This window comes from Lathyrus oleraceus, chromosome 2, assembly GCF_024323335.1.
Source record: "Lathyrus oleraceus cultivar Zhongwan6 chromosome 2, CAAS_Psat_ZW6_1.0, whole genome shotgun sequence".
Classification (NCBI taxonomy): domain Eukaryota; kingdom Viridiplantae; phylum Streptophyta; class Magnoliopsida; order Fabales; family Fabaceae; genus Lathyrus; species Lathyrus oleraceus.
In genome coordinates this window covers 207,658,638-207,681,165 of record NC_066580.1, presented here as the reverse complement: position 1 = coordinate 207,681,165, position 22,528 = coordinate 207,658,638, and the positions used below count along the sequence as shown (strand labels likewise).

Here is a 22,528-nt window from a genome sequence, read left to right as displayed (position 1 = left end):
CAACTAGGATAAATCAAACCTATGGCTAATGTATGAAAACTTAACAAGAATGGACAAAGCCATAAAACCATTGAATGGGTGAAGTTAATTGATTATGAGCATTTATGAAGATAGGGTCAAAGTATGATTAAGATTGATTCAAAAGAAGTATTAGGAAATGGAGTTTGAAAAGTCAAGGACTTAAGGTCCAGGTTTCTAATTTGAAAGCATGAAGATGTTTGCACAATATTTATCTCAAGTTTTGAAAGCAATGTGTGAAAAGGTTTAGGACAAAGAGGGATGAATGGATGAGGATGGAGTGTAAAACTTCCTAGAAGGTTCACCTCTTGAAATCATATAGAAGATGATTTGAGTGCGTCCTTTGGAATAGACAATGAGCAATAACAAACAAGCAAAACAAAGGAAGAAAGTCAACAAAAGCGGATACTGGATGCCAATTACTGGACTTATACCAATCTCCTAAAACAAAACTGGATATCAGAGGCCACTCTATGGACTTATACCAATCTCCTCAACAAAGAAATAAAAAGTGGATACCGGATGCCAATCTATCTGGACTTATACCAATCTCCAACAAAGCAAAACAAGACATGGATGTCAGATGCCAATCTATCTGGGCTTACTCTAACCTCCAACATATGATCATAGGAAAACAAATGCCAAATTACACGGACTTACAATTGCATCCTCACATACAACAAACAAATGCATCAAGCAAAGAGATGATGAGTGGCCAATGAAATGGTCTTATACTCACCTCCATATCATAGGAACAATGGCCAATGAATGGTCTTACAATTGTCCTCAATGGGCAAACAACAAAGATATGTCACAAAGACCAATGAAATGATCATGCACTAATGAGCAATTAATGATGATAAATGCACCAGGCATACAAGCAGACATGTACAAATATACTAAGTAATCAATCAACCAAAGGCATTCAGCACACTCTATAACCAAACAATTAGGCTCATACAAAGGGTTAGGCACTGAAGCCAACTGGAATAGGGTTAATGGTGCTCTTAACCTTGACATTGAGAGCCAAGGTGAAGCAGATGAAAGGATATGAGGGGTGTGCCTCATGCTCTTATCCCTGGTCAGGGAGAGCTTTGAATATCATAAGGTGTGGGAGTTCAGAAGGTAGGAACTCTCTCCACAAGTTAGACTCGATAGATCTTGGGTTTTTACTCACTATGCATCAACACATGTGGTGTGAGCAAGGTGAGTGACACACAGAATAGTAGGAGATAGGTTACATATCTCTTGGATTCTACCAATTGCCTTATTTAAAGGACTTTTCCTGCTTGGGACAAAAGTAAACAAGCACAAACATCGCCTCTTAAGGAGGACTTCAGACAGTTGCCTGGCCAAGTAATAGGCCAGGTCTTCCAGACTACATGAAAAAAAAGGATTCTACCTCAATGCAAATGCTATCAAGCAAAGCAATGCAAGTTCTTAAAGAACTATTAGCAACTAATGGTACCTGAAATCAATCAAGTAAAATCAGTATACAACTCAAATTCAAAACCAATATAAGATAAGGATCAACACAATCAGTCAAATGTGCAATGCACAAAGCTCAAAGCATATGAGCTAAGCATCCTACAAAACAAAAAAGTTAGTTCATGATAATCAATCAAACTCAATCAACTTGCATTGATCTCCTTAAAGCATTTGCTTCTTAACCTGAAAAACCAAACTTAAACATGAGCAAAAAGACCACTAGGACAAGCCTAGGGTCAAAAGGAGATAAAAAATCCAAAACAGCAAGTGAAAGCTATCCAAAATCAAGTTTAAACAATTAAGAAACAAACCCAAGTGGTTTCACATTCATATCATTCATCATGGTCATTTCATAAGCCAATTAGGTCAAGGCATGTCATATAGAACCTCAAAGAAGTCAACAGAAAGACTCCACTCAAATCCAGTCATAAACATTTCAATAAAACCTCAAATAATTCATGATCAAACATCATCCATAACATGATAAGCATACCAAATTTCAGCTCATTTGGATCAAGGGAAGTTGGTCAATGAAAATCAGAAAGTCAAAGCAAGTTCAAGCAAACTCATACAAAGCATCCAAACATTCACCAACTTCAATTAATCATAAAACAGAAACAACATATGATAAATGAATGGGACCAAAACCATGACAAACGTTAAGATGTCTATAATTCACATGTCAAATTTCAAGTCCATCCAATTAGGCATTAGAATTTCACAAACCAAATACAAACATGTATCACAAGGGGTCAACAATTTGGTCAAACAGGGGAGAAAATTCCAATCAAATAGGAAATGCCATCAATAATTCCAGAAAAATTCACATGTATTCTCAACATCCATAAGTATGTTCATGAAAAATCCAGACCATTTTGAGTTCAATAAGCATGGCAATTAAAATCATGAAGTTGGACATGAATGGTGTGACACAAATTGTCACACCTCTATTCAAAAAATCATATCTCATCAACCAGCAATGATAAAATCACAAACTCTACACCAAAATCACCATGAACATGTCTAGTTTAAGCACAAAAAATTTGAGAGGCATTGGGTTAAGTATCATTATTTCACAAGTAAAATGGCATGGCATACACAAAATGGACACACATGAACAAACCCTAGCACATTTAAAACTCCACACGTGCAAAAAATCTGGAAAAATCACCATAATAAACTAGAGATCATGAGGAGCATTTCACTAAAAATCCCATCAAATTTGGACAAATATTGGAAGAGTTATGAATTTTCTAAGATTGACATGCCAAATGAAATAAAAAAATTGAAATAAGAAAATGATTTAAAAAGAATTAAAACACGGCAATGGCAAAATTAGGGTTTATGCAACATCTTCAACGTGTTCATCGTCCAAAATCCAGCAGGAATATTTTGCAACCAAAATCAACAAACGATATACCAACGCGTTCATCTCATCATGTACATCATCAAAACAACAATCATTTAACCTAATTCAAACTCATATGGAAGAAACAAGCAAAATAACATTCAACCATCAAACTTCAAATCAGCATTTCTCTCTTAATACTCAATAATATTTCACGATTCAAAGTTCATTGAACTCAGCATGGCAAGATCTATGAAATACGTATCACAATTTTAACAATGAAGGAAATCGAAATCCAACCTCTGTGAAGATGCAGATTCGAAACAGTGGTTTTCCAGCCTTGCCAAGTAGAAACAGAAGCGCCTTGAGGTTCCAGATGATGAATGGAGGAGTGTTGAAAGCTCAGTTGCCTCAATTCCAGCTCAAAAGTTCAACTGCCATGGACGAGGTTCAATGGAACAGTGCTGGTTTTAGCTTCAACAGTTGGGAAACTATGCTTGCAAAAGCTTCAAAGATGATGGTAGGTGATGAATCAATGAACAAGGGCACGAGTTCTTTGGAGATTTTTTTAGAAAAATCAAGATGAAGAAAATGAGAGCTTTGAGAGAAAAAAAAGTTTGGATCTGAGTTTTGTAAATTGTGGCTAGGGTTTTTCAGTCAGAAACATGCCATATATACTCCTAATTAACAATGCCTAAACATGGTTAATGAAATGGTAAATGCAATTAGCTAAAATGGAGGTGTTTTGACAAAATGGGATTTTCACCCTTGTGCATGAAAATGGTGCATGAAGTAATATGGACGTGAATAGTACTGTATGAGAGCTCAAAATAGAGTTATGTATTGATACAAAAGCCCCTGCATCGATGCCTAACACATTTTTAACAGTATGGATCTATACATAACTCGTACGTATCAATCCATAGAACTTTTTAACAGTATGTATCGACACATAACTTGTTTGTATCAATACATAGCATTTTTTAACAGTATGCATCGACACATAACTTGTTTGTATCAATACATAGCACTTTTTAACAGTATGCATCGACACATAACTCGTATGCATCAATACATAGCACTTTTTAACAGTATGCATCGACACATAACTTGTTTGTATCAATACATAGCACTTTTTAACAGTATGCATCGACACATAACTCGTATGCATCAATACATAGCACTTTTTAACAGTATGCATCGACACATAACTTGTTTGTATCAATACATAGCACTTTTTAATAGTATGCATCGACACATAACTCGTATGCATCAATACATAGCACTTTTTAACAGTATGCATCGACACATAACTTGTTTGTATCAATACATAGCACTTTTTAACAGTATGCATCGACACATAACTCGTATGCACCAATACATAGCACTTTTTGCCTTGCATGCATCGATGCGAAATTCGTATGTATCGATACATGGAAAATTTTGCCATGCACGCTCGGTGGTAATTTGATCATATCTCCTCAACCGTTCATCCGATTCTCACGATCTTGGACTTTTTGGAAATGGGAAAGAAAGATCTACAACTTTCATGTTCAATAAAATTCCATTTGAAGCTTTTTTGATGGTGGAAAGTTGAGTTGAAGTTGTTCCAAAAACTTGCCATTTTTGGAAACTTGAAACCATAGGTCATTTTTCCTTTTGGAAACTTTTGGTATGACCTCAAATCCTTCAATGTGAGTATTTGAAATTTCAAATGAGACTTGTTTGAACATGAATGGAGTATTTCTAATCACTTCCCACCTCCAAATCCACAATTGACTTTGCAGTTGACTGGCTTGACCTAGTTTTGCTTCATCTGCAAGTAACAATGTTAGATGACAATATTTTTGTACTTTTGGTTAGTAAACAAATGAAAGGCAATGATATAAAAATGCTAAACATGCTTGGTGATCAAGAACCACACTCACAAGACAACCCACCCACTAGGAGGGAAGCAAAGGTGCACAAAGATCCTTGAGGCAATGATATGGTATGATATGATGCCATGAGGGATCTTAGGGACAAAATTGGGGTCTTACAGATGCCCCTATTTAAGGTCATTCTAGCCGGAGAAGTGAAGTTTAGAAATCTTCATCTCGACGCGGTAGAATGGGCTTAAATAACAGTAATGAGACGAATTTTGGTCCCTAAGAGACCTCATGATGCAAATGTATGCATGCAAAAGACACAAATTCTGTGGGGGATGTGATTCACACAGAAGAAAAGACGATCCATCGGAGTAATACACTCACCAGGAACAGAGACTCTAACAAGACTCTCATTGGGGATAGTAAAAGAAAAAGAATGCGTGAGCAGGACACGACTTCAAGTAGGGGAAAACAAAACTGACACAGCGTGAACAAGACACGACTCTGATTAGGGTAATAACAGAAATTAGACTGGAGACCTCACTGGGGAGTGAAGGACTCACACTGGGGAAAAGAAAAATTCCAAAGGAAAAACATCCATTGGAGAGACACAAGCTGACTCCTGGGAAAAAGCAATAGGAAACTCCACTGAGGAAGCACCAAAGAATGAGATGTTACCGATATAAGGGTAACAAACTCAGGATGAATGAATATCTAAGACCGGTATAAGGGTGAGAGATATCAATCAACCAAACGTCTGAGAAAGTCCTGAAAAAGGTACATAAACTCAGGAAAATCTGACTCCGCAAGGGGACCGAGGTCATAATAGGGAGCAGAAGGGGAAGGAACACCAGGGATACCGAGGTATATAATAGGTGACCGACCAAAGCGTGAATTGGTATATATGCCAAAACACTCATCATCCGAAAGGAGGGCTTGAAAAAGCAAATCGACTTATAGGATGGACATTCGAATCCACAACGGGAAAACGAACCTTACTCAACTGGGGACACAAACCCAAAGAGTGCATGAGATATAATATCCATTACCGGAAAACCGTGGATAGGAATACTCGCATGAGACATATTATCTATTACCGTCAGAACGTAGATAATACACTCGCATGGTAAGAAACACCAGAGATACCGAAGCATATAATAGGTGATCTACCGAAAACGTGAATTGGTATATATGCCAAAACACACATCATCCGAAACACAAACTGGTTAAAGGATGGATATTCGATTCTACAAAGAATACGAATCTTGCTCAGCTGAGGAAAATCCACAAAGGATTCCAACTAAAGAGCGCATGAGACATATTATTCATTACCGGCAGACCGTGAATAATATACTCGAAAGGAAAAGACGTCAAAGATACCGAAGTATATAATAGGTGACTAACCAAAAAGAGAGACAATCGATACCAAGCATCCGGGTAAACGAAAGACAACTCAAAAGGGATAAATTGCAAGCATCCGGCAATTATCCAACAATAAAGAATATTCGACTCCGCAAAGGGAAGTAATGAAACTTACTCGACCAGGGAAACACAAAAGGCTTCGATTGAAGAGTGCATGAGATATATTATTCATTACCGTCAGAACGTGAATAATATACTCGCATGGAAGATTATCCACAACCGGTTACTGGGTTAATAAAGGATAAATCAACCGAAAAGAAAGGCATCGGGATACCAAACTAGGTATATAATGATGACCAATCAAAAGGAGCAACAGACATTACCAACAAAAGGGTAAATGAAAGGCGATCTGCTGAGGATTCATTGGTGAGAATCAATGATCCGGGGATGAATTGCATAAACAGCAATTGTCCACAACGACAGGCTGGGGATATATTGATGACAATCAACTATCCGGGGAACGCAATCACTGACAAACGGTGAAGGGACCCGCTGGGGATAAAATTGCTAGCATCCGAAAATTATCCAACTGTACCACAAGGCACAAACTCCGCTGGGGAGAAAGAATCAACAAACTGGGATTTACAACTACCGAATACGGGGTATCAGACCACAGACTCAACTGGGGATAGAAATCACCACAGGGAGACACCAACTTTGTTAGGGATAAAACCACAACAACAGAAATCCACTTACAACCAGGACGAACCACAAAGGTTATCTCTGTTAGGGAAAAAAGAGATAGGACTTACAACTACCGAATACGGGGTAATAGCCATACTTTGGTGGGGATAAACATGAATTAGGGTTTACATCTACCGAATACGGGGTAGAAAACCAAAAAACTCTGCGTGGGGATAGAACAAATCACAAATCCGCACGGGAAACCAAAAATAAGGTTTATAACAAACCACAAACTCTGTTGGAGAGTAAGAAACAGGATTTACGACTACCCCCTACTAGGTAGAAAACCAACAATTCTTGCCGAGGAATAAAAGGTATATAACCACCAATTCCGCTGAAAGGGCAAAGAAAAATAGGACTTACAACTACCGGTATAAGGGTAGAGGCCCGAAAAACTCCGCTAGGGAACAACCCACTAGGAAGCACAAGACAGTTGACAAATAGCTAATTCGGGAATAATCCGAAAAGACAGACTGAATCAAGACACGTCCTAATGAGGATATAACTCAAATAGGAAAATCCATCCCAATATATATGTTGGGAGGAAACGGAAGAAACCGTCATCCACGAGGATATATCTCAGTGGGGAATTGCAGAAGGAAAGACAACAGACACTTTCTGCTTATGGGGTTGACTCTATATGGAGAGATTTAACACCCGACATCTGCTAGGGGAGATCTGTTGGGGATCTGCACCGCCATAGCAAGGATACAACAAACAAAAGATATATGGCGAAAATGCAACATGAATATTTGAATGTTCCTGAATATGCATGAATATGCGTGATTTATGTTTGATGAATGCTGACAAAACAGACATATCTAACACAAACAGGTCCAGGAATCAAACGCCCGATATTATACTTCCAGGGAAAAACCAATTGGAAAGTCAATCTGCGGAGATCTACATGCTATAAAGCATAGATCTGCGGGTACTGCTGGGGGAGCAGAGGATCAGAGATATCAGGAAACACCAAATCTCTGAGTGCTGGATCAGCAAACAACCCAACCAGGGTACAGAAAGTCACAACGGGCAGAACAGCCACCAAGACGAATCTGTTGGGGAACAAGAGAAAATCTCGAAGATCCGCAGGGGATCTCAGTATCAACTGAGAAACAAAAAGCCTTGCAACTCCAAACAACTCCGGGGGACAACCCACTGGGAGAACAACATCCAAGTAGAATCTAACTGCATAAGAAACTCTACTGGGGAAAACTGCTGCTGGAGAAAACTGAGTCTTCAACAACACTCTGCTTGCAACTATGCTGGGGAACAACCCCATCACAAGATCTGGAGAACGAAGATACAACCAACCAGGAATATGAACCAAATGTCTTACCTGTTGGAGATCATGCCACCCTTGGGAGAGCACTGAGATATTCTTGAGTATCCTTTCAACATTGTGAATGTTCACTTTGTTTAAAACAATTTTCTTTTGAAAATTTTGATTTGTTTAAAACAATGATATTTTATCAATTAAAACATGCAAAACATTTGTTTAATTGAAACAAATAAGAGTGCAAATAATTGGATAAAAAGCTCAAATTCATTTGATGGAATGGTAGCCTGCAAATGGCAAGACTCCATAGATCTGTACAAATTTGAAATCAGTGATATATATTGGAAGAGGGCTACATTGAACATAATGATCCTTTCTCTACCAATTTGAATCTCGATGTATTCGAAGCTTCAGTTTGACGACGAATCGAGAATCTTCTGACGAAATGACAGCTGTAGAACAGAAAGTCTTGTCAGGATGCAGTTACTTGCCGAATCCCTAATTTTTGCCTAGATTGCCCCAGGGTGAGATACTCAATCTAGCGGGATGCAAATATTCTTTTTTCTTTTCAAGTCTCTAATTTTTGCCTGGATTACCCTTGCGGGTTCTCCACCGAGACGCTCATTTTTGCCTAAGCCGCCCTTTCGGGTTTTCAACTTAGCGAGCTATTCTGTTTTTCATTTGCATATACTTTTTTTTCTAGGCAAAGTATTTCTTGACTGCATCTGAATTCACAGGACGAGTGAAATCCTCCCCATCCATTGTTGTAAGCATCAAAGCTCCGCCTAAAAAGGCTCTCTTAACAACATATGGACCCTCGTAGTTTGGAGTCCACATGCCCCTGGAATCGGGCGCGAAAGACAAAACTTTCTTGAGCACGAGGTCACCTTCTCGGAACACACGCGGCTTGACCTTCTTATCGAATGCTTTCTTCATTCTTTGCTGATATAACTGACCATGACACATGGCAGTTAAACGCTTCTCTTCAATCAAATTCAGTTGGTCATAACGACTCTGAATCCATTCAGCATCAGCCAACTAGGGACTTGAGGGTATACTTTCTTTTTTCTTTTGAAAAAATTTTGAATTTTTTTTTTCTGATTTTTGATTTTTTCATTTTTCACCCTTTTTTTTTTTTTTGATTGCATTTGCAATGCCCCAGTTTGACTGTTTTGCTGATTTTCATGATACAGCTGAATGAGCCCCTCTTTGTGCTCAAGAAGTCGGGTAATCTCATCAGGAATCCCTTTCATCATCATCTTCCTCTTCCTCCGAATACAAAGAATTCAAGATTGGGAGATGGCGTTGGATCATTATGTTCAATGGGTTTAGAAATCCCTGCATAATGATCTGGATAATGAAAAGCTTTTGAATTTTAACAAGTAAATCATTATGCAGATGAAAAAGCTGTTTTCTTGTTTTTCAGGGTTTTTTGTGATCACTGATTTCATGCAAAAAGCAAAAAGTGAAAACAAATGGAAAAACAAATGTTTAACAATGCATTAATTGAATGAAAACATCATTGTATTAAATGCTGCCAACAATGTCATCACTTCTCCTTTTGGCATGGGAGAAGGGTTTTAAACAAAGTGAACAATTACTCTGATCTATGGATGACTGTAGGAACATCTACAGCGACCCAATTGTGGCAGACACCACCAGGAATAACGAAGTTGTTCACGTCTTCTGCATCCTCTTCCAAGATAGCAGCAGCTTCCTCCTCAGGTTGATCGTCATGGATGAATCCTCCACTCTTGAACAAACCTTGCTCACTAAATGCCCCAGAACAGTAGCCAATGCCAGCCCGGGATCGGTTAACCAGGAATAAATCCATCAACAGTACTTAGTCTGGAAAATTCCTCCTCGAGTTTACAATTCTCTTGCTCATGATGATCCATCAATCTGGCAGAGATGGCTCTGGTATAGTACCGGCAAAGTGCGTCTTCAAAATAAATGAAGATTGCAGGGTCAGACCACAGGACGGGAGACCGGAACAAAACACTCGCTTATGCAAATGATGCATGAAGTGTTTGTGCATATGCTTGTTTTTTATTTCAAAGAAACTCGAGGGTTTTATTTGCAAACTTTGAAATATTGAAGCATTTTGATAATATACGAGAATATCTCATCAGATACATCAGGTGAAAAAATTTTCCCGGTTTTTTCATGTTTGAGAATTTTTGCAAATAAACTCCTTTGAGTTCCTTGGAAATTTTCTTTTTATCTGATGATATGGATGCAGATGAATGCATGAATGCATGAACGCAACAATCACACTCAAGGATCAAGCAAGTCACACCAGACAAAGGTCGTGGGAAAGCTCATTGTATCCCTAATATCAATCATCCATTTTGGTGGATTTAGGTTTTCACCTCATCAACACCCAAGTTCCATTGATATTAGCGGTACATGAACCGGTTCGGACATCCTTAATATCAATCATCCATTTTGGTAGATTTAGGTTTTACACCTTATCAATACCCAGGTTCCATTGATATTAAGGTTGTCTGAACGACTCAACCACGAATCACGGGTTTGCTGAGAGTCACGAGCATGGAGTCTCGGTTAAGAACCACCCAAAGGGAGTGTACTAGGGTTTAAACCTGCCAGACATGTTCTACCAGAGGTTCCCATAATCATCGTCCCATCTCTCGGATATTATCGGAGAAACGAATACTCGTATTCCAAAAATATTCTCAAGAGAAACTCTTATGAGTGTAGTATCGCGTAACAATCGCATCAGAACTTACATCTGAACGACCTCCGCACTACGTCCTAAAAATAGGCCAAGATGGGCTTGGTAAACTAAGGTCCTTGGCTTCTGCGGCACATGATTGAAAGAATAATGCCTAACCACAAATAACTTGTGTGACATTATTAATCCAACATGACCTCCACCAAGTGAATGGGCTCGCAAGTCAACTGGCTAAGGAATACTCCACACCAGTCAACAAGACTATGCCATTCTCCTATCCTAGAGTGCACTCGAGTTCGGGTATAGAACTCATCTCACAGATCACCAAAGCAAACAGCAATTGTATATCAAGCAATTCAAACATTACAATCAATACAGTTATCCCAAATGGTACAAAAATATGTCATATAACAAATAACAATATATCACACAACAAGGGTGAAAAGTAGGCAATACCACCAAGGATTATTCAATCCCCAGCAGAGTCGCCACTTTTCTGTAGCGGTGTATTCGTCGCTATATGATTTATTGATTAAACCATAAGCAAAGCATACAATGAATCGAGTCGCCACCGCACTTTTATTTATCCGAAGGACTGGCTAAAAAGCGAACAAAAGCCTAAGAAGTTTTACACATAGAAAACTAATGAAAAGATCAGAGAGTCTGGGTAAGGGGTAAATTACGCAATGGGAAGGTGTTAGGCACCCACTACGTCCTAGGTACTCCTAGGGAGCCCTTTTCACACTTGTTGTATAAAATTGTTATTTGTTATGAAATATTTATTGTGCAAACATGATTGGGATGATGAGAAAAGAATATACAAGTTAATTATTTTTGTGTTCGAACGGATGAACCCGTTGCCTACGTACCTTCCATCAAAGGTAAGGATCAAAACGCCGTAGTTCGGCTAAAAGATTTCCAAAGTTAGTGGATTCAATTTTAAACACAAGCCCTAAGGTCTTACGTTATCCACGGGAGAAAACTCAACCTTATACAAACAACGAGTCCACCATGTGAGAAAAGCTTCAACTCGCTAGTGAGGGTTAACCCTATAATGAGCAAGGAAGACTTACAATTCAATCAACTAAGGACAAATAGGTGAGATTGACATCAACCAACTAGGATAAATCAAACCTATGGCTAATGTATGAAAACTTAACAAGAATGGACAAAGCCACAAAACCATTGAATGGGTGAAGTTAATTGATTATGAGCATTTATGAAGATAGGGTCAAAGTATGATTAAGATTGATTCAAAAGAAGTATTAGGAAATGGAGTTTGAAAAGTCAAGGACTTAAGGTCCAGGTTTCTAATTTGAAAGCATGAAGATGTTTGCACAATATTTATCTCAAGTTTTGAAAGCAATGTGTGAAAAGGTTTAGGACAAAGAGGGATGAATGGATGAGGATGGAGTGTAAAACTTCCTAGAAGGTTCACCTCTTGAAATCATATAGAAGATGATTTGAGTGCGTCCTTTGGAATAGACAATGAGCAATAACAAACAAGCAAAACAAAGGAAGAAAGTCAACAAAAGCGGATACCGGATGCCAATTACTGGACTTATACCAATCTCCTAAAACAAAACTGGATATCAGAGGCCACTCTATGGACTTATACCAATCTCCTCAACAAAGAAATAAAAAGTGGATACCGGATGCCAATCTATCTGGACTTATACCAATCTCCAACAAAGCAAAACAAGACATGGATGTCAGATGCCAATCTATCTGGGCTTACTCTAACCTCCAACATATGATCATAGGAAAACAAATGCCAAATTACACGGACTTACAATTGCATCCTCACATACAACAAACAAATGCATCAAGCAAAGAGATGATGAGTGGCCAATGAAATGGTCTTATACTCACCTCCATATCATAGGAACAATGGCCAATGAATGGTCTTACAATTGTCCTCAATGGGCAAACAACAAAGATATGTCACAAAGACCAATGAAATGATCATGCACTAATGAGCAATTAATGATGATAAATGCACCAGGCATACAAGCAGACATGTACAAATATACTAAGTAATCAATCAACCAAAGGCATTCAGCACACTCTATAACCAAACAATTAGGCTCATACAAAGGGTTAGGCACTGAAGCCAACTAGAATAGGGTTAATGGTGCTCTTAACCTTGACATTGAGAGCCAAGGTGAAGCAGATGAAAGGATATGAGGGGTGTGCCTCATGCTCTTATCCCTGGTCAGGGAGAGCTTTGAATATCAGAAGGTGTGGGAGTTCAGAAGGTAGGAACTCTCTCCACAAGTTAGACTCGATAGATCTTGGGTTTTTACTCACTATGCATCAACACATGTGGTGTGAGCAAGGTGAGTGACACACAGAATAGTAGGAGATAGGTTACATATCTCTTGGATTCTACCAATTGCCTTATTTAAAGGACTTTTCCTGCTTGGGACAAAAGTAAACAAGCACAAACATCGCCTCTTAAGGAGGACTTCAGACAGTTGCCTGGCCAAGTAACAGGCCAGGTCTTCCAGACTACATGAAAAAAAAGGATTCTACCTCAATTCAAATGCTATCAAGCAAAGCAATGCAAGTTCTTAAAGAACTATTAGCAACTAATGGTACCTGAAATCAATCAAGTAAAATCAGTATACAACTCAAATTCAAAACCAATATAAGATAAGGATCAACACAATCAGTCAAATGTGCAATGCACAAAGCTCAAAGCATATGAGCTAAGCATCCTACAAAACAAAAAAGTTAGTTCATGATAATCAATCAAACTCAATCAACTTGCATTGATCTCCTTAAAGCATTTGCTTCTTAACCTGAAAAACCAAACTTAAACATGAGCAAAAAGACCACTAGGACAAGCCTAGGGTCAAAAGGAGATAAAAAATCCAAAACAGCAAGTGAAAGCTATCCAAAATCAAGTTTAAACAATTAAGAAACAAACCCAAGTGGTTTCACATTCGTATCATTCATCATGGTCATTTCATAAGCCAATTAGGTCAAGGCATGTCATATAGAACCTCAAAGAAGTCAACAGAAAGACTCCACTCAAATCCAGTCATAAACATTTCAATAAAACCTCAAATAATTCATGATCAAACATCATCCATAACATGATAAGCATACCAAATTTCAGCTCATTTGGATCAAGGGAAGTAGGTCAATGAAAATCAGAAAGTCAAAGCAAGTTCAAGCAAACTCATACAAAGCATCCAAACATGCACCAACTTCAATTAATCATAAAACAGAAACAACATATGATAAATGAATGGGACCAAAACCATGACAAACTTTAAGATGTCTATAATTCACATGTCAAATTTCAAGTCCATCCAATTAGGAATTAGAATTTCACAAACCAAATGCAAACATGTATCACAAGGGGTCAACAATTTGGTCAAACAGGGGAGAAAATTCCAATCAAATAGGAAATGCCATCAATAATTCCAGAAAAATTCACATGTATTCTCAACATCCATAAGTATGTTCATGCAAAATCCAGACCATTTTGAGTTCAATAAGCATGGTAATTAAAATCATGAAGTTGGACATGAATGGTGTGACACAAATTGTCACACCTCTATTCAAAAAATCATATCTCATCAACCAGCAATGATAAAATCACAAACTCTACACCAAAATCACAATGAACATGTCTAGTTTAAGCACAAAAAATTTGAGAGGCATTGGGTTAAGTATCATTATTTCACAAGTAAAATGGCATGGCATACACAAAATGGACACACATGAACAAACCCTAGCACATATAAAACTCCACACGTGCAAAAAATCTGGAAAAATCACCATAATAAACTAGAGGTCATGAGGAGCATTTCACAAAAAATCCCATCAAATTTGGACAAATATTGGAAGAGTTATGAATTTTCTAAGATTGACATGCCAAATGAAATAAAAAAATTGAAATAAGAAAATGATTTAAAAAGAATTAAAACACGGCAATGGCAAAATTAGGGTTTATGCAACATCTTCAACGTGTTCATCGTCCAAAATCCAGCAGGAATATTTTGCAACCAAAATCAACAAACGATATACCAACGCGTTCATCTCATCATGTACATCATCAAAACAACAATCATTTAACCTAATTCAAACTCATATGGAAGAAACAAGCAAAATAACATTCAACCATCAAACTTCAAATCAGCATTTCTCTCTTAATACTCAATAATATTTCACGATTCAAAGTTCATTGAACTCAGCATGGCAAGATCTATGAAATACATATCACAATTTTAACAATGAAGGAAATCGAAATCCAACCTCTGTGAAGATGCAGATTCGAAACAGTGGTTTTCCAGCCTTGCCAAGTAGAAACAGAAGCGCCTTGAGGTTCCAGATGATGAATGGAGGAGTGTTGAAAGCTCAGTTGCCTCAATTCCAGCTCAAAAGTTCAACTGCCATGGACGAGGTTCAATGGAACAGTGCTGGTTTTAGCTTCAACAGCTGGGAAACTATGCTTGCAAAAGCTTCAAAGATGATGGTAGGTGATGAATCAATGAACAAGGGCACGAGTTCTTTGGAGATTTTTTTAGAAAAATCAAGATGAAGAAAATGAGAGCTTTGAGAGAAAAAAAAGTTTGGATCTGAGTTTTGTAAATTGTGGCTAGGGTTTTTCAGTCAGAAACATGCCATATATACTCCTAATTAACAATGCCTAAACATGGTTAATGAAATGGTAAATGCAATTAGCTAAAATGGAGGTGTTTTGACAAAATGGGATTTTCACCCTTGTGCATGAAAATGGTGCATGAAGTAATATGGACGTGAACAGTACTGTATGAGAGCTCAAAACAGAGTTATGTATTGATACAAAAGCCCCTGCATCGATGCCTAGCACATTTTTAACAGTATGGATCGATACATAACTCGTACGTATCAATCCATAGCACTTTTTAACAGTATGCATCGACACATAACTTGTTTGTATCAATACATAGCACTTTTTAACAGTATGCATCGACACATAACTCGTATGCATCAATACATAGCACTTTTTGCCTTTGATGCATCGATGCGAAATTCGTATGTATCGATACATGGAAAATTTTGCCATGCACGCTCGGTGGTAATTTGATCATATCTCCTCAACCGTTCATCCGATTCTCACTTTTTTTTGACTTTTTGGAAATGGGAGAGAAAGATCTACAACTTTCATGTTCGATAAAATTCCATTTAAAGCTTTTTTGATGGTGGAAAGTTGAGTTGAAGTTGTTCCAAAAACTTGCCATTTTTGGAAACTTGAAACCATAGGTCATTTTTCCTTTTGGAAACTTTTGGTATGACCTCAAATCCTTCAATGTGAGTATTTGAAATGTCAAATGAGACTTGTTTGAACATGAATGGAGTATTTCTAATCACTTCCCACCTCCAAATCCACAATTGACTTTGCAGTTGACTGGCTTGACCTAGTTTTGCTTCATCTGCAAGTAACAATGTTAGATTACAATATTTTTGTACTTTTGGTTAGTAAAAAAATGAAAGGCAATGATATACAAATGCTAAACATGCTTGGTGATCAAGAACCACACTCACAAGACAACCCACCCACTAGGAGGGAAGCAAAGGTGCACAAAGATCCTTGAGGCAATGATATGGTATGATATGATGCCATGAGGGATCTTAGGGACAAAATTGGGGTCTTACACAATCGTAGTTCGTGGAACTACGAGAACAAAGAGAAAGATAAGTGATGAAAAGTAAAACTTATACCAACAGAATGATATCAAAGGAACCCACAAATGGATAGAACTTGGAATTAAAGAACAGGGTGGTGTTTAAACCCAAAAAGACTTAATTAAATGTTTGGGGACAAGGCAAATAACTCCTGATTCACAAGATGGATTGCCGCTATATCATCCTAAAAGGGTATATGTGGGGCCCAAGAGAAAGTATTGTTGAATACAAGGAACAATATATCACTGGCTGGGGAACAAACAATTCGAGATCAAAGAAGAATAATATCTTGGATCCATGAAAGAGATAAACTCTGAATCGAAGAGTAAGGTGGTGTTTAAACCCAAAAAGACTGAATTAAATGTTTAGAGACAAGCCAAATAAATCTCGATTGATGAGGTGGACTATCATTATAGCGTCCTAAAAGGATGTACAAGGAGTCCAAGGAAAAGTATAGTTGATCTCAAAAAGATGGTATTGATTGATGAATGAAAAATGGTTCATTGATAAATGGGGTAGATTGATAAATAAGGTAGCTCACGAAGAACTTGGATTCTCCTGCCTACGAATCCTTATAGTGCAATAAAGAAATCAGAGCTTTCGTAGTTCAGCCTACTAGGGATGAAAGCAAGATGATTGAGGCAAAAGAAATGAATGATTGAAATAAAGGATGGATTAATAAATAAGGTAGCCCGCGAAGAATCTGGATTCTCCTGCCTACGTATCCTTATAGTGCAATAAGGAAATCAGAGCTTTCGTAGTTCAACCCACTAGGGCTGAAAACAAGGTGATTAGTGAGGCAAGAGAATATGATTGAATGATTATGGAATGCAAAGAGACTTGACAGTTGATTGGTAAGAATCACACTAAAGTCTATGAATAAGGGCGAATGCTTTGAATAGATAGGGCCTACGCCTCGTACGCAAAGTCACTCTAGACAAGGATAGGAGAAATTTCGTCTTATTATTCCTTATTACTTAAGACTCATGGTGCATGATACTTCTCATAACTGACAAGTTGTTGGAGAAGAATCTTCTTTGTTGATCCTTGCGTTGATGTTGTCTTGTATGAAGAAGACTTGGTAGTTTATTTGATTCGTATTGCACTAAAGTCTATGAATAAGGGCAAACGCTTTGAATAGCTAGGGCATACACCCCTTACGCAAAGTCGCTCTAGACAAGGATAGGAGAAACTCCGTCTCATCATTCCGTATTACTTAAGGCTCGTATCGTACAATTTGAATCGTATTTACCAAGTATTCACCTTTGATTTATCTTGTATGACCCGCTGCTTGGTGTGACTGAAAGTGTCTTGATTAAAAGTATGACTTGAGGCTTCGAGCTCCACACCTTACATAAAAAGTCCTATGAAGTGATCAAGGATCTTTTGGTCACTCCAATTAGACTGTGGGATTATGCAAGGTTAAAGGATTTATTTAATCAAAATTACTTTTGATCAACTTGAATCAGAGGGTTTGATTTGATTTTGATAATTGGGTTAATCCAAATCTAATGGTTAGAATTATCCAAACTAACATAAGGGATCATGATATAGTTAGTCGTGTTGGTTAAAAATCTATGCCAAAGATCTAAATCTAAAGGGAATATGCAATTATGGCTAAAAATAGTAGAATAAACCCCTAAGGGGGCAAAGTAGGTATTTCAAAAGATCTTGGATATTGAAATAAATTTCTAATCATGCAAATTCTAATTAAAATCATCTAAGTCCTAAACAATTCTAATTAATTATAATCCTAAAAAATCTAACTAAACTTAATCGATTCTAAAATCTAATTATGACCTAAAATTGATTGAACTAACATTATTGTTAATCTAATTGTCTTAGAAATTAACTAAAAACTAATTAAACCTAGTTAATTCTAATTTTCTAACCAAAAATAAAATTTCTAACAATTCTAATTTCTAAAAAACCCAATTAAAATTCTAAGATGTTATAAAACTCTAATTAATTAGTGTTTTAATCTAAATCTATTATTTCTAAGGATTAATCAAGAATTAAAATCTAAATCTAAAACTCATAATCAATACATTAATCAAAATTATCATAATTAACATCTCTTAATAATAAGAAAACTAAAGAAAAAAAGAAGCGGGCCTTAATGGTTGAAAACTGGGGGTGTAGGCCCAGACTGGTAACAATGATGGATGCTAGATGGGCCCCACGACAGAGACCCATCATCAAAATTCGGTTGATATCCAAAGGCGTGGGGAGATGTACGAATTTGAGGTGAGGTGTAGAGAGTAATCTGTTTGGGCCTTAGGCCCAAACTAGATTCAAACCTCAAGAAAGCCAAAACGACAGTAAACGCATAAGTTTTGTTGAAAAAGAAAAAGCGCTTATCCATTGCCGCCACATACTCGAAGCTTCAACCTATGGCCTCGCGTCCTCTCATCACCAACTGAGTTCTTCGAGCTGCAAACCTTCGAATTTAGGTCGTCCGCACGATGCAATCCCAAATATCCAACACGGTGAACAAAAGTTCCGCTTGTTTGATCTTCTTCTTCGTGCGCGAACTCGGAGGAGAGCAATAACGATGAATGCAGCGAGCAATGTACTCATGAGTGAATCTAGAAATGGTATCGTCGAGAAAGAAGAAAAAACTTCGGAATAAGCACGTTCAAGAATCGATTCGTTTCAAAACGCGGCGTCCTCGACGGCTTCACTTCAAATCAATCGCGACTGCTAACAAACGTCGCCGGAGCCAGGTTCGCGATTGTATTCACAAACCAGGTTCCAATTTGAACTCGATCTCCTCAACCGCATCGCGTATCGATTCGTCATAACTCAAAATTCGATGCAAATGCTTATTCAGAAACAGTGAATAAAAATGATGAAGCACGGAATTGCAATCGCGCGTACCTTTAAGGAGTAGTGTGGTTGTTCTTTGAAGCCGGCGTCGAAGGAAAGTAATCCAAGCTTCTCCTTCTTCAGGTATGCAATCTTCCTCCGTTCCTGCTACGTATTCTTCTTCTTCACGCTTCTTTCTTCTACTCCTTATGGTTGGTAATGCATTGACGTCGCTCTTTGGTGTTCGTGTGTGCGATGAATCGGAAAGAGAATGAGGTCAAGCTCAGGACAGCTTCAAGTAGAGAGCTTCAATGGCCATCAAATTGAGCTCTATGTGAGGGGTTAAAGGGGTAGAACGGGGGAGAGGAAGGACTTGCAAACGCTTGGTGAAAAACTCTGAGTCCGAACCACGATGCAGGATAATCCTCTTTTATAGACTTCTCATTCTATGCTTATAATACTTTTCTGTCTCCATTCTGTTAGAGTTTGTTAGGTTCAGTTCTAGGTAGTTATGTTGGTTAATGAAAGCTGTTACAATTCGGTTATGGGATCAGTTATGAGGTTCTGTTAGTTAGAGTGAGATTTTGTTAGTTTGAAAATTAATTTGAAAGTCATTAAAAAAGAATTGGTTTACATTTTGATTTTAATCTGGGAATGCATTATTGGACCGCGATGTTGTTAGCCACTGCTGACTTGATTTTCCGTGTTCAACCCTACAGAAAAGTTCTCGGTACGCTTAACCCAAGTCAGGAAACCATCTTCAAATCCTCTTTGATGAGTTAACCTGGAATGAGATCGAATTCTCTATATCTGCATCTCATCATGTCAGTGGAAAAATAAAGCAACCAGGGTTGCACTCCTGCTGGTAGACGGCTTAATTTGCAATTATGTAAGTGATTCATTGCCTATTCATTACTTGGCTTTTCTCTTAAATATGCTAGTGATTTCAAGTTGCCATGAACATGTTTTGATGAACTGTTGTATGTATGGTTCAGCTTGATGCTTGATTGTGTTTGTAAGTGATACTATTATATACTCTAGATTATGCAAATGCAATGCTAGTGGGTTGGTGAAATGGGAGTGATTAGTTGTTGTACTCATTATGATTTTTAATGCTTAGATATTACTTAAACATGGCTTGATATTCATGGTCAGTTAATCAGCTCGCCGATTCTGCTCAATGTGGCTCTGAATTGCTCTGCTTTGACCCATTTAGTTTGTCCATGATCAATAGAATTAATCTATTATTTCATGTTTTAGGTGAAGATGCACCGTAGAAAACGTTTTAGTCCTTGATGACTCTCTTCTTTAAGAAAAATTCCTTTGATCAAATAAATGGAAGTGCTTGCGGAGGTCCACGCTATCAGAATGAGCGCTTCAGTAAATGATTTGGAATCCACTACCAGTGAATGATGTTGAATCATTTTGAAATGGGACCCTCTTACTAACAGTATGCTATGAAAAAGTCGGCGTCTATCTTCATCCAAGTGCCCGTGAAACAGTTCAGACGCGCACTGCTCCACGTAACCCTATGCCGACAAACAATCAGAACAGGACCCTGTTTTTTCAGCAACAAATGAAGGCAAATGCTTGCGTCTTCTGTACAGGTAACGGCGAGATATTTTTTAGGAATGACATTATTAAAAAATTCTTCACAAAACCGGCTTTGGTATGGACAATGTAATCTCTATAATTGAAACTGAAATATTGACGTTGATGTTGGTTCGTGGTTGAACGTTAAGTCGGTTTATCCTTATTGTCAGTGTGTTTGGAATTCTGTTTTCATTTCGATTCTCCTTTCTTTTTTTGCAGGCTTAATGACAAGGTTATGGAGAGATTGGCAGATATCAAGGACAGCCAAAGTAAGGTTACTAAGTGATATTTGCAAGTTCTGAGATGTGATGTTTAGCTTATTGTTGAAGTTAACAACATTGGTGTTTAGCCTCTCCACACACTCATTGCTACGAGAGCCAAAGAGAGTGATGGCGGTAGGCAGACAACCCAATGGAGTTACTATTGTTACACCAATTTTCCTTGCTTCAAGTGCATGAAAACGATATAATCTTGCATGACAATATATGAGAATTGATCAGCAGTGTAAACCTTGTAAATAAAGGATTTATGTAATAGTTTTGAACAAAGTCATTGCTACCAGCACTAACAAGATATATAGCATCAGATATAATTGTTGAAGCATTTGATTGTCCTGTTACTCCCACCAATATATTATGGCATTCTTTATAGTGTTCCAGTTGTTGGTCCAATGGAATTGCGCGATATAGTTTTGTTGTAGGACCATAGAAGTCAGAAGCACCAGATGCAAAGGTTGCACCATTCAAAAGGTTGTATCCTTTAACCTGTAAGTTGAGGTAAGCTGGTGGATAAGTTTTAAATCCGAGATTTTTAGATGTAAAATCTGTTGCAAGTTTTCAATTACAAAACCTTCATGTTGGCATGTGATTCTTGAAGTCTCTTCCATAAGGAGGGAAATTTGATTTAATAAATGTATATAAGTTGTTATTATTTCCTGCATCAACAACTGAATCACCAAATATGAACAACGCATGGACAAGAGGTTGTCCTTTAACCACATTGAACACTATAACCAGAACACAAAAAGTCAAGAAATAAGTTGAATGCTTCATGTTTTTTTTTTCTTCTTTCAAATCTTGTTCAGCAATGAGTTTTTTTTTCAGAGAGAAAGAGAAGGATTTTTTAGATATGTGTTGGCTTTGGTCAACTAGTTGACAAAAAATTCAATAATTGACCAAAAGTCAACTTATGCCACAATATGTAATTTCCAATTAAAGTGAATGTTCTAATGAAACAATGAAAAAAATGTGAATTCACATAACCATTTTCCAAAACAACCAATTGAAAACAAGTACTATGAATGATGAAGAAACCTCAATGAAAATGGTTGGACCAAGTAAATAATGAATCCTTGAACCAAATGATTTTAAATGAACCTTGACACACAAAGGGACCAATGAATGAAGCCTGGACCAAATGATGACCAAGATAGCCAATGGATGAAATGACAACATGTAATGAGATGTAAGCATGCCTTAGACCAATCAAGACGAACCAAGGACTAGGGTTTAGCTAGGTCAAAGTTCAACAACCAAAGGCCTCAATCATAAGCAATGTACCAATTCTCTAAGCCACACAAGGGTTTTCATACCCATTAAAGCAAGCCATAAGGTTCACCAACCTCAAGATCAATGCACTAGTTT

The 22,528-nt window shown here is 37.6% G+C and overlaps 1 pseudogene; it reads right to left on the bottom strand.

The window, feature by feature from the left end:
* Positions 1-21,051: 21,051 nt before the first annotated feature.
* Positions 21,052-22,016, bottom strand: LOC127122620 (GDSL esterase/lipase At5g22810-like; annotated as a pseudogene).
* Positions 22,017-22,528: the final 512 nt, after the last annotated feature.